The sequence below is a fragment of the Scyliorhinus torazame genome, chromosome 3 (assembly GCF_047496885.1).
Source record: "Scyliorhinus torazame isolate Kashiwa2021f chromosome 3, sScyTor2.1, whole genome shotgun sequence".
Lineage (NCBI taxonomy): Eukaryota > Metazoa > Chordata > Chondrichthyes > Carcharhiniformes > Scyliorhinidae > Scyliorhinus > Scyliorhinus torazame.
In genome coordinates this window covers 9,420,153-9,432,633 of record NC_092709.1, presented here as the reverse complement: position 1 = coordinate 9,432,633, position 12,481 = coordinate 9,420,153, and positions in this window count along the sequence as shown.

Sequence of the window (12,481 nt, the reverse complement as noted above, 5' to 3'; positions counted from 1 at the left end):
GGAGTGTTGGGAATGCTTTGAGAAATTGGACATTCCAAGATTAAAGAGAAAAAGAACACTGCGAAAAAGAAATTTGGTGGTGGTGTGTGCGTTTCTTTCAAACCCATTTCATTTCCAACTGCATAATGTCCAAACACGAGTGTTGATAAAGTTAATTCAATTACATTGGTGATGAAACTGCATTGTTGTGTGCATTGGTGATGAAACTGCATTGTTGTGTACATCGGTGCTGAAACTGCATTGTTGTGTACATTGGTGCCGAAACTGCATTGTTGTGTACATTGAACAAAGAACAAAGAAATGTACAGCACAGGAACAGGCCCTTCGGCCCTCCAAGCCCGTGCCGACCATGCTGCCCGACTAAACTACAATCTACTACACTTCCTGGGTCCGTATCCTTCTATTCCCATCCTATTCATATATTTGTCAAGATGCCCCTTAAATGTCCCTATCGTCCCTGCTTCCACTACCTCCTCCGGTAGCGAGTTCCAGGCACCCACTACCCTCTGCGTAAAATACTTGCCTCGTACATCTACTCTAAACCTTGCCCCTCTCACCTTAAACCTATGCCCCCTAGTAATTGACCCCGCTACCCTGGGGAAAAGCCTCTGACTATCCACTCTGTCTATGCCCCTCATAATTTTGTATACCTCTATCAGGTCTCCCCTCAACCTCCTTCGTTCTAGTGAGAACAAACCGAGTTTATTCAATCGCTCCTCATAGCTAATGCCCTCCATACCAGGCAACATTCTGGTAAATCTCTTCTGCACCCTCTCTAAAGCCTCCACATCCTTCTGGTAGTGTGGCGACCAGAATTGAACACTATACTCCAAGTGTGGCCTAACTAAGGTTCTATACAGCTGCAACATGACTTGCCAATTCTTATACTCAATGCCCCGGCCAATGAAGGCAAGCATGCCGTATGCCTTCTTGACTACCTTCTCCACCTGTGTTGCCCCTTTCAATGACCTGTGGACCTGTACTCCTAGATCTCTTTGACTTTCAATACTCTTGAGGGTTCTACCATTCACTGTATATTCCCTACCTGCATTAGACCTTCCAAAATGCATTACCTCACATTTGTCCAGATTAAACTCCATCTGCCATCTCTCCGCCCAAGTCTTCAGACAATCTAAATCCTGCTGTATCCTCCGACAGTCCTCATCGCTATCCGCAATTCCACCAACCTTTGAGTCGTCTGCAAACTTACTAATCAGACCAGTTACATTTTCCTCCAAATCATTTATATATACTACAAAGAGCAAAGGTCCCAGCACTGATCCCTGTGGAACACCACTGGTCACAGCCCTCCAATTAGAAAAGCATCCCTCCATTGCTACTCTCTGCCTTCTATGGCCTAGCCAGTTCTGTATCCACCTTGCCAGCTCACCCCTGACCCCGTGTGACTTCACCTTTTGTACTAGTCTACCATGAGGGACCTTGTCAAAGGCCTTACTGAAGTCCATATAGACAACATCTACTGCCCTACCTGCATCAATTATCTTAGTGACCTCCTCGAAAAACTCTATCAAGTTAGTGAGACACGACCTCTCCTTCACAAAACCGTGCTGCCTCTCACTAATACATTGGTGATGAAACTGCATTGTTGTGTGCATTGGTGATGAAACTGCATTGTTGTGTACATTGATGCTGAAACTGCATTGTTGTGTATATCGGTGCTGAAACTGCATTGTTGTGTGCATTGGTGATGAAACTGCATTGTTGTGTGCATTGGTGATGAAACTGCATTGTTGTGTACATCGGTGCTGAAACTGCATTGTTGTGTACATTGGTGATGAAATTGCATTGTTGTGTACATCGGTGCTGAAACTGCACTGTTGTGCACATCGATGCTGAAACTGCATTGTTGTGTACATTGGTGATGAAACTGCATTGTTGTGTACATCGGTGCTGAAACTGCATTGTTGTGTACATTGGTGCTGAAACTGCATTGTTGTGTGCATTGGTGATGAAACTGCATTGTTGTGTGCATTGGTGCTGAAACTGCATTGTTGTGTACATCGGTGCTGAAACTGCATTGTTGTGTACATCAGTGCTGAAACTGCATTGTTGTGTACACCGGTGCTGAAACTGCATTGTTGTGTACATTGGTGATGAAATTGCATTGTTGTGTACATCGGTGCTGAAACTGCATTGTTGTGTACATCAGTGCTGAAACTGCATTGTTGTGTACACCGGTGCTGAAACTGCATTGTTGTTTTCGCCAGATTGGTTCCTGTCACCTGTCTATTGCCATGTTTCTTGGTCTTGTCATGGGGTGGTCTTGTGGGGGTGCGAACCCTCTATCCATCCCTATACAGCCCTTGGGGTCAGGGGGCAAAGTCAGGGCAACTTTAACTAGGAGTTCCTGCATCCAATCCCTCTGCTGCATAGAATTACTAATCATGAAACAGGCCATTCGGCCCAACTGGTGTATTTCAGTTACTTCTATTCTTTCTTTAAATATAAATTTAGAGTACCCAATTCTTTTTTTTCAATTAAGGGGCAATTTAATGAGGCCAGTCCACCTACCCTGCACATCTTTGAGTTGTGGGGTGAAACCCACACAGACACGGGGAGAACGTGCAAACTCCACGCGGACAGTGACCCGGGGCCGGGATTGAACCTGGGACCTCGGCGCCTCAGTTGTTTATATTCAACACTAGTCTCCTCCCACTCTACTTCATCTAAACTTTATCATAATGCCTTATGATTCCTCTCACACACATGTGTTTATCCAACTTCCACTAATGTCTCTACACTATTTGCCTCAACCACTCCCTGTGGGAGTGAGTTCCACATTCTCACCACTCTCTGGTTGAAGACATTGGGCGGGATTCTGGCACCCGTTTTCCAGCAGGGCACACCCTCGCCAGCAGTGGGATTGTCCGTCCCAGCAGCCGGCCATCCCCTCGCTGTATGGAAATCCGCAGGTGCGAGTGCGCTGCCGGCGAAATGGAAAATCCAGCCCATTTTTCCTGAATTCCTGATTGGATTTACTAGTGACTCTTGTATTTATGGCTCGTAGTTCTGGTCTCACCTGCAAGCGCAAACATCATAGAATTTACAGTGCGAAAGGAGGCCATTCAGCCCATCGAGTCTGCACCGGCCCTTGGAAAGAGCACCCTACTTAAGCCCCATGCCTCCACCCAATCCCCTTTATCCTGGTAACCCAGTAACCCGACCTAACCATTTTGGACACTAGAGGGAATTTAGAATGGCCAATCCACCTAACCTCCCAAAGATGGACTGTGGGAGGAAACCGGAGCGAACCCACGCAGACACGGGGAGAACGTGCAGACTCCACACAGACAGTGACCCAAGCCGGGAATCGAACCGGGGACCCTGGAGCTGTGAAGCAACTGCTCTAACCACTATGCTACCGTGCTACCCACTCTATGCTCGCTGTCTTCCCGAATGAGGTTTGGGATTTGGCCATACGATTGGTGGCGGTATATTTGGTCCAACCAGTCATACGTTCCTGATCCTAGCAGCAGTGGAACCCACCAGACTGCCAGGTGTGACCCTGCAAAGAGGAGGTCAGAAAGAGTGTGGAAGGGCTGAAGAGTCCCTCCTTTCTAAGAGCACTTAGAAAGAGCACTTGGGAGGATGGTTCTAGCCAGGCCCAAGGAGACTGCAAGGGTTTCTGGGGTCTCCAAGAAGGGACCACTGCAGATTCCTCAGCAGACACCAAAAGAGCCATCCCTTCAGAATCGACCACTTAGATCATGCAAATGTCTGTGGATCTTTGGATCGGGACCCAGCTCACCTCCACTGGTGAAACACTGCCTCAGAGAGAGATATCAGATTGCAGTGGGAAAGCTAATACAGTATGCACATATTCCAGACCAGTTATTGTAATGAGAACTATTAATCCCCAAATTCCTACCCAAAGACTCAGCACTTATAGGCCACAATCTTGCGTTGCTCGGATGGGACACGGATGTGTGTGAAATCATGCGAGAAGACGTTGGGCGCATGTCCCGATGTCAGCACGACGTAATTGTGCAATATTTTAGTCAGCAGGCCCACGCGAGACTTGGAAGCGTACCCACCTCCAATCAAGCAGGAAATTTAACCCATTAAGGGGTTAAATTAAATGTGGCCCCGTCTGTTTTCAGGGTAGATGGATGGGCTGTTGGCCAAGGTGGCCTTTACGTTTTAGCTGCAACCTTGATCCAGTCCGGGATGAAATAAGAATTTGGGGATTGGAGATTTGTGTTTTGATGTGCTGCATAGACGTCGCGGTGTTTTTCCATCGGGATTTGTTTCGTACAGGTCAGAAGCTCCCTGGGATGGATCCGCGGAGGTTGTCCCCCTCCCCCCCGACGGAGCCCAGCGGAAGCACCAGCCCGCACCCTTCCTTCTCCCGGCACCCACCCCCTTCCCGCCTTCCCCGACGGCGCTGAGCCTTTCCCAACGCGCGTCTCACGCTGTCTGCCTGCAAAATCTCGTTCGGGGGTCGATCGCGGCCAGAAGCACGTCAGGCCTGTCGAGTGGGCCCACTCAACGGGCTCAAAATCCAGGCCTTGGTGTGATAATTTTTCAATTCAAGTTGCTTGGCTTAAAATGGCCAATTTCCCACTCGATACTTTCCGGCGTTTTCAACATGGACACTAGAATGCGTGGCTTATCTCTAAAAAATGGCATTGTGAAAGCAGGGGCTGGTTTAGCACTCTGGGCTAAATAGCTGGCTTTTAAAGCAGGTCAGCAGCATGGGTTCAATTCCCGTAGCAGCCTCCCTGAACAGGCGCTGGAATGTGGCGACTAGGGGCTTTTCACAGTAACTTCATTTGAAGCCTACTTGTGACAATAAGCAATTTTCATTTCATTTCAATCAAGATTTGGGTGGAATCAGACCATCCCCAAAAGTGGTCTAATGAAAGTATTCTCAATCCATTTTAGCTTTGGGAGTGTTAATGCATATTACATTTCAAGGCATGAATTGGAAAGCTGCTATACGTCTGTCTGCAATGCAGTGTCAGGACCTCTGCTATGGATACTGCTGCCTTGAATAACCTCGTTGCCAAAAGCCATGGTTTGCATTTCTATGCTGAGCAAAGTGAGTTGAGAGTTGCACGACACCTCTCGATATCTTTGACATGCTTCCCAACTGACTGATCACTGTGGCAGGCATTTGAGATTGATTCTGACTGGTGTAGGTTTATCCAATAATTCACTGCATTTGACCACACGTCGTAGGGCATTAAATTTTTTTAATGCGGTTAGCAGCCCCGTATTTCCAGGCAAGATTAAAGTTTATGAGGCTATGTGTGTCAGATACCCAAATACCTTTGCAAGACATCCACATCACATTAACCAACTTCAGAACGTGAGCATAGAGATCCAAGCTGGCACTCCCATGCAGCACTGAGGGAGTGCAGGCACTGTCAGTCGGGTTATAGAATCACAACAGTACAGAAGGAGGCCATTCGGCCCATCAAATCTGCACCCACCCTCTCAAAGAACACCCTACCGAGGCCCACAACGCACTCTATCCCCGTAACCCAGTAACCCCACCTAACCATCCTCCTAATTTGTACATTTTTGGAGCGTGGGAGGAAACCGGAGCATCCGGAGGAAGCCCACGCAGACATGGGGAGAATGTGCAGATTCTGCACAGTGACCCAAGCCGGGAATCAAACCCAGGTCCCTGGAGCTGTGAAGCAACGGTGCTAACCGTGCTGCCCCTATCATGAAAGGTGTTACAACTAAAGTCTTTCTTTCTATTATGATCAAGATCAGGCTTTCAAATTGTTTCCCCCAAAACCAATGGAAATACCTCCCACTAATCTAATAGATTATTGTGTCAAATGCGCAGATTATATTATTGTGTCAATTGCACAAATTATATTATTGTGCCAAATGAACAAATTATATTCTTGTGAATCTCTGAGGCATATTTCTGAGCTTTTGGTAATCGAGAAAAAGGTGAAAATGTTTTAATTTACGACGAACGTCTTGCCTGATAAAGGAAATGAATGTGTTTCACCTCACAGTGCATGAAATGAAAATCGCTTATTGTCACAAAGTAGACTTCAAATGAAGTTACTGTGAAAAGCCCCGAGTCGCCACATTCTGGCACCTTTTCGGGGAGGGTGGTACGAGAATTATCATAGATTATCATAGAATTTACATTGCAGAAGGAGGCCATTCGGCCCATCGAGTCTGCACCGACTCTTGGAAAGAGCACCCTACCCAAGGTCAACACCTCCACCCTATCCCCATAACCCAATAACCCCACCCAACACTAAGGGCAACTTTGGACACTAAGGGAAATTTATCATGGCCAATCCACTTAACCTGCCCATCTTTGGACTGTGGGAGGAAACCGGAACACCCGGAGGAAACCCACGCACACACGGGGAGGATGTGCAGACTCCGCACAGACAGTGACCTAAGCCGGAATCGAACCTGGGACCCTGGAGCTGTGAAGCAATTGTGCTATCCACAATGCTACCGTGCTGCCCACAGGCCGTGCTGCTGGCCTGCCTTGGTCTGCTTTCAAAGCCAGCGATTTAGCCCTGTGCTAAACCAGCTCTCATATGTTGGAAATCTAAAATCAATAGCAGGAGCTCAATAGGCCAGACCAGGCAATGTCGTGGAAAGAGAAGCAGAATTAATTATAGAATCACTCCAGTGCAAAAGTAGGCCATTCGGCCCATCGAGTCTACACCGACCCTCTGAAAGAGCACCGGATCTAGGCCCATCCCTCGCTCTATCCCGTAACCCTACCAAACCTGCATACTTTTGGGCACTATGGGGCAATTTATCATGGCCAATCCACCTAAACTGCACATGTTTGGACAGTGGGAGGAAACCGGAACACGTGGAGGAAACCCACACAGAAACCCATATCAAAACAGGGATAATGTGGCATTCCTTAATCCTATCACCTCATGCTTACCCGGCCGTGTGGTGTTGATCCAATGGGAGATCCCATTGACAGTGGTGGGGCCGGAAGGTCCTGCCGCTGGCCATGCTGGGTCATCCGTCACCACTGAGAAACACACCACGGAGAGGCCAGAGAGTCTCACCCATCAGCCAGGATTTCACAGTCTCTCCAGCTGGCGAGATCTTCTGTCCCTGCTGAAGCCAATGGGGGTTTTGAATGATTTGCTACATTTTACAGCCCCCCGCCCCCAGCCGCATCGAGGCCATAAAGTTCCACTCTCAGGAACAAGAGTAGGCCATCACCCCCTTCAGGCCTGTTCCTCTATTCAATGGGATCATGGCTGACATAATAACAATAGCTTATTGTCACAAGTAGGCTTCAATGAAGTTACTGTGAAAAGCCCCTAGTCACCACATTCGGGCAACTGTTCGGGGAGGCTGGAATGAGGAATTGAACCTGCACTGCTGGTCTGGTTCTGCATTACAAGCCAGCTGCCTTTATCCACTGTGCTAAACCAGCCCCTAAACCTGACCTAACTCCATTAACCTGCCCTGGCTCCATGTCCCTTAATAAACTTGACCCAGCAAAAAAAAAAATCTATTGATCTCAGATTTTAAAAGTTGAATTTTTAAAATATAAATTTAGAGCACCCAATTAATTTTTTCCAATTGAGGGACAATTTAGCGTGGCCAATCCACCTACCCTGCACAATCTTCGAGTTGTTGGGGGCGAAACCCACGCAAACACGGGGAGAATGTGCAAACTCCACACGGACAGTGACCCAGAGCCGAACCTGGGACCTCGGTGCCGTGAGACTGCAGTGCCAACCACTGTGCCACCGTGCTGCCCTAAAATGATGAATTGAGTGAACATCTACAACTGCTTGTCAGAGAGCTTCACACACCACCCATCCTGTGAAGAAGTGTTCCCTCACTTCTCAGTGGCCTGGCTCTGATTTTAAGGATAAGTCCCCATGTCCAAGATTGACATCGCCAAACGGGAAAAGCTTCACCTCATGGGCAGAACAGGATTTCCCACTTTATTTGACCACACTAATGAATTCCAACAGGTCTACTTTGAGAGGTCCTTGGCCCATGGCAGAAAATTGCTTAAATGTCAGGTTTTATAAGAAAGAATTCAGATCGAGTTGTGAGTTCAGCTGTTTCAATTATAAACTTGGCTCCTGGCTCTGTGGCTGCTACTCTCTCCTTTCAGTGCACAGTATAACATGTTAATTCTCCAAACACCTGCTCTAGATTCTAATACAGATGATCCCAAGCAACATGGCTTAATGCTTTCAGTATTACTTTCAGTCTGTCCTGAGTTGACATCTAAGCTCTTATTTCAATGGGCCCTGTTATGCTGGAAAGACCCAGTGGTCAGGTTCCTCTTCTTTCCCTTGCAGCCGACCACACACTTTTTTTTAACGTTACTGCAATTCTATAAATTGTAATCAAGGACAGAACACCTAAAGACTGATTTTTTAAAAAGAAATTAGACGACTCAATTAATTTTTTCCAATTAAGGGGCAATTTAGCGTGGCCAATCCACCTAGCCTGCACATCTTTGGGTTGTGGGGGCGAAACCCACGCAAACATGGGGAGAAGTTTCAAACTCCACATGAACAGTGACCCAGAATCAAACCTGGGCCCTCAGCGCCGTGAGGCAGCAGTGCTATCCACTGCGCCACCGTGCTGCCACCTAAAGACTGATTTAAATTGTTGCACTGGCCATATTAGATCAACCTCCTTGTCGTCCTGTTCTGTCACTTGTCATCTCAAAAGAAAATGTAAGATTTTTTTTTTAAATAAATATTTTATTGAAAATTTTTGGTCAACCAACACAGTACATTGTGCATCCTTTACACAATATTATAACAACACAAATAACAATGACCTATTTTATAAACAAAAAATGAATAAATAATAAATAACAAAAATGTAAACTAACCCTAATTGGCAACTGCCTTATCACAAGTAACACTCTCCAAAAATATAATTTAACAGTCCAATATATAATTATCTGTCGCAACGACATATACATATTATACAGTATATATTAACAACCCTGAGAGTCCTTCTGGTTCCTCCCCCCCCCCCCCCCCCCCCCCCCGATCCTGGGCTGCTGCTGCTGCCTTCTTTTTTCCATTCCATCTATCTTTCTGCGAGGTATTCGACGAACGGTTGCCACCGCCTGGCGAACCCTTGAGCCGACCCCCTTAGAACGAACTTAATCCGCTCTAGCTTTATAAACCCCGCCATGTCATTTATCCAGGTCTCCACCCCCGGGGGCTTGGCTTCTTTCCACATTAGCAATATCCTGCGCCGGGCTACTAGGGACGCAAAGGCCAAAACATCGGCCTCTCTCGCCTCCTGCACTCCCGGCTCTTGTGCAACCCCAAATATAGCCAACCCCCAGCTTGGTTCGACCCGGACCCCCACTACTTTTGAAAGCACCTTTGTCACCCCCATCCAAAACCCCTGTAGTGCCGGGCATGACCAAAACATATGGGTATGATTCGCTGGGCTTCTCGAGCACCTCGCACACCTATCCTCCACCCCAAAAAATTTACTGTGCCGTGCTCCAGTCATATGCGCCCTGTGTAATACCTTAAACTGAATCAGGCTTAGCCTGGCACACGAGGACGACGAATTTACCCTGCTTAGGGCATCTGCCCACAGCCCCTCCTCGATCTCCTCCCCCAGCTCTTCTTCCCATTTCCCTTTTAGTTCATCTACCATAGTCTCCCCTTCGTCCCTCATTTCCCTATATATATCTGACACCTTACCATCCCCCACCCATGTCTTTGAGATCACTCTGTCCTGCACCTCTTGTGTCGGGAGCTGCGGGAATTCCCTCACTTGTTGCCTCGCAAAAGTCCTCAGTTGCATATACCTGAATGCATTCCCTTGGGGCAACCCATATTTCTCGGTCAGCGCTCCCAGACTCGCGAACTTCCCATCCACAAACAGATCTTTCAGTTGTGTTATTCCTGCTCTTTGCCACATTCCATATCCCCCATCCATTCCCCCCGGGGCAAACCTATGGTTGTTTCTTATCGGGGACCCCCCCCAAGGCTCCAGTCTTTCCCCTATGCCGTCTCCATTGTCCCCAAATCTTCAGTGTAGCCACCACCACCGGGCTTGTGGTGTAGTTCCTCGGTGACAACGGCAATGGGGCTGTCACCATAGCCTGTAGGCTAGTCCCCCTCAGGACGCCCTCTCGAACCTCTTCCACGCCGCTCCCTCCTCCTCTCCCATCCACTTACTCACCATTGAAATATTAGCGGCCCAATAATACTCACTTAGGCTCGGTAGTGCCAGCCCCCCCCTAGCCCTGCTACACTGTAAGAATCCCTTCCTCACTCTCGGGGTCTTCCCGGCCCACACAAAACCCATGATGCTCTTTTCAATCCTTTTAAAAAAAGCCTTTGTGATCACCACCGGGAGGCACTGAAACACAAAGAGGAATCTCGGGAGGACCACCATTTTAACCGCCTGCACCCTCCCTGCCAGTGACAGGGATACCATATCCCATCTCGTGAAATCCTCCTCCATTTGTTCCACCAACCGCGTTAAATTTAACCTATGCAATGTGCCCCAATTCTTGGCTATCTGGATCCCCAGGTAACGAAAGTCCCTTGTTACCTTCCACAACGGTAGGTCCTCTATTTCTCTACTCTGCTCCCCTGGATGCACCACAAACAACTCACTTTTTCCCATGTTCAATTTATACCCTGAAAAATCCCCAAACTCCCCAAGTATCCACATTATTTCTGGCATCCCCTCCGCCGGGTCTGCCACGTATAGTAGCAAATCGTCCGCATACAAAGATACCCGGTGCTCTTCTCCTCCTCTAAGTACTCCCCTCCACTTCTTGGAACCCCTCAACGCTATCGCCAGGGGCTCAATCGCCAGTGCAAACAATAATGGGGACAGAGGGCATCCCTGCCTTGTCCCTCTATGGAGCCGAAAATATGCAGATCCCCGTCCATTCGTGACCACGCTCGCCATCGGGGCCCTATACAACAGCTGCACCCATCTAACATACCCCTCTCCAAAACCAAATCTCCTCAACACCTCCCACAAATAATCCCACTCCACTCTATCAAATGCTTTCTTGGCACCCATCGCCACTACTATCTCCGTTTCCCCCTCTGGTGGGTCCATCATCATTACCCCTAACAGCCTCCGTATATTCGTGTTCAGCTGTCTCCCCTTCACAAACCCAGTTTGGTCCTCGTGGACCACCCCCGGTACACATTCCTCTATTCTCATTGCCATTACTTTGGCCAGGATCTTGGCATCTACATTTAGGAGGGAAATAGGTCTGCGGGTCCTTTTCCTTCTTTAAGAGAAGCGATATCGTTGCTTCAGACATAGTCGGGGGCAGTTGTCCCCTTTCCTTTGCCTCATTAAAGGTCCTCGTCAATACCGGGGCGAGCAAGTCCACATATTTTCTATAGAATTCGACTGGGAATCCATCCGGTCCCGGGGCCTTTCCCGCCTGCATGCTCCTAATTCCTTTCACCACTTCTTCTACCTCGATCTGTGCTCCCAGTCCCACCCTTTCCTGCTCTTCCACCTTGGGAAATTCCAGCCGATCCAAGAAGCCCATCATTCTCTCCCTCCCATCCGGGGGTTGAGCTTCATATAATTTTTTATAAAATGTCTTGAACACTCCATTCACTCTCTCCGCTCCCCGCTCCATCTCTCCTTCCTCATCCCTCACTCCCCCTATTTCCCTCGCTGCTCCCCTTTTCCTCAATTGGTGTGCCAGCAACCTGCTCGCCTTCTCCCCATATTCGTACTGTACACCCTGTGCCTTCTGTCGTGGTTCCCCAGGACGACAATTCGTGTTTATCGATTAAATCAGAGAGTCTGAACAGCGATCTTCCAAGCAGCAGATTTTATTCAGCTAGTACAAGAGAATAAAATCGGGATGTCCGGAACAATCCGAAGAGCCCTCAGGCTTACAGGCTTTTTATGTACATTTCAGTTCCATATCTCAAGGTTCTCATCTTCCTTATCTTACTTTACAGCCGGACCTCGCTTTTGGCCACTATTATTTTTAGATGCCTTTTATCTGTTTTAGTCACGATTGGTCGCTTCCTTTTTCCTCTCTCTGTCTTTTAAACCATAGTGGTTATAACTCCTGCTCTTATCTATACTTTTCTGCTTGTGCAACAATCGTGGTTTAGCTGATTTAGGCCAAATGTATAGGAAACATCTGCTTTCTTTATTCTGTTTTATTATGGTTTATTATTAAAGTAAGTCACGAAGCAGTATTCACTATATTCCCAAGTGATTAGTAGTTGCTTTTATTAATTGGTAATTGCTAAGCTACTTTTCTGGGTCTTCTGCTTTGATTATATCAACTATACTTGATTACCTTAGGTTGTCTATGCTATGTTTAATTATGTTACTTCACACAGGGTTATTCTAAATTACATCAGGTTACATAGGTCACACATTCATTTCATTGCTCACCTAACTCTACTTTATTATTTCACTAAACCCTATGATTCTTTATACCATATCTAGGTTATATCATATCTAGGACAAGTTACCTATACTTATACAATAC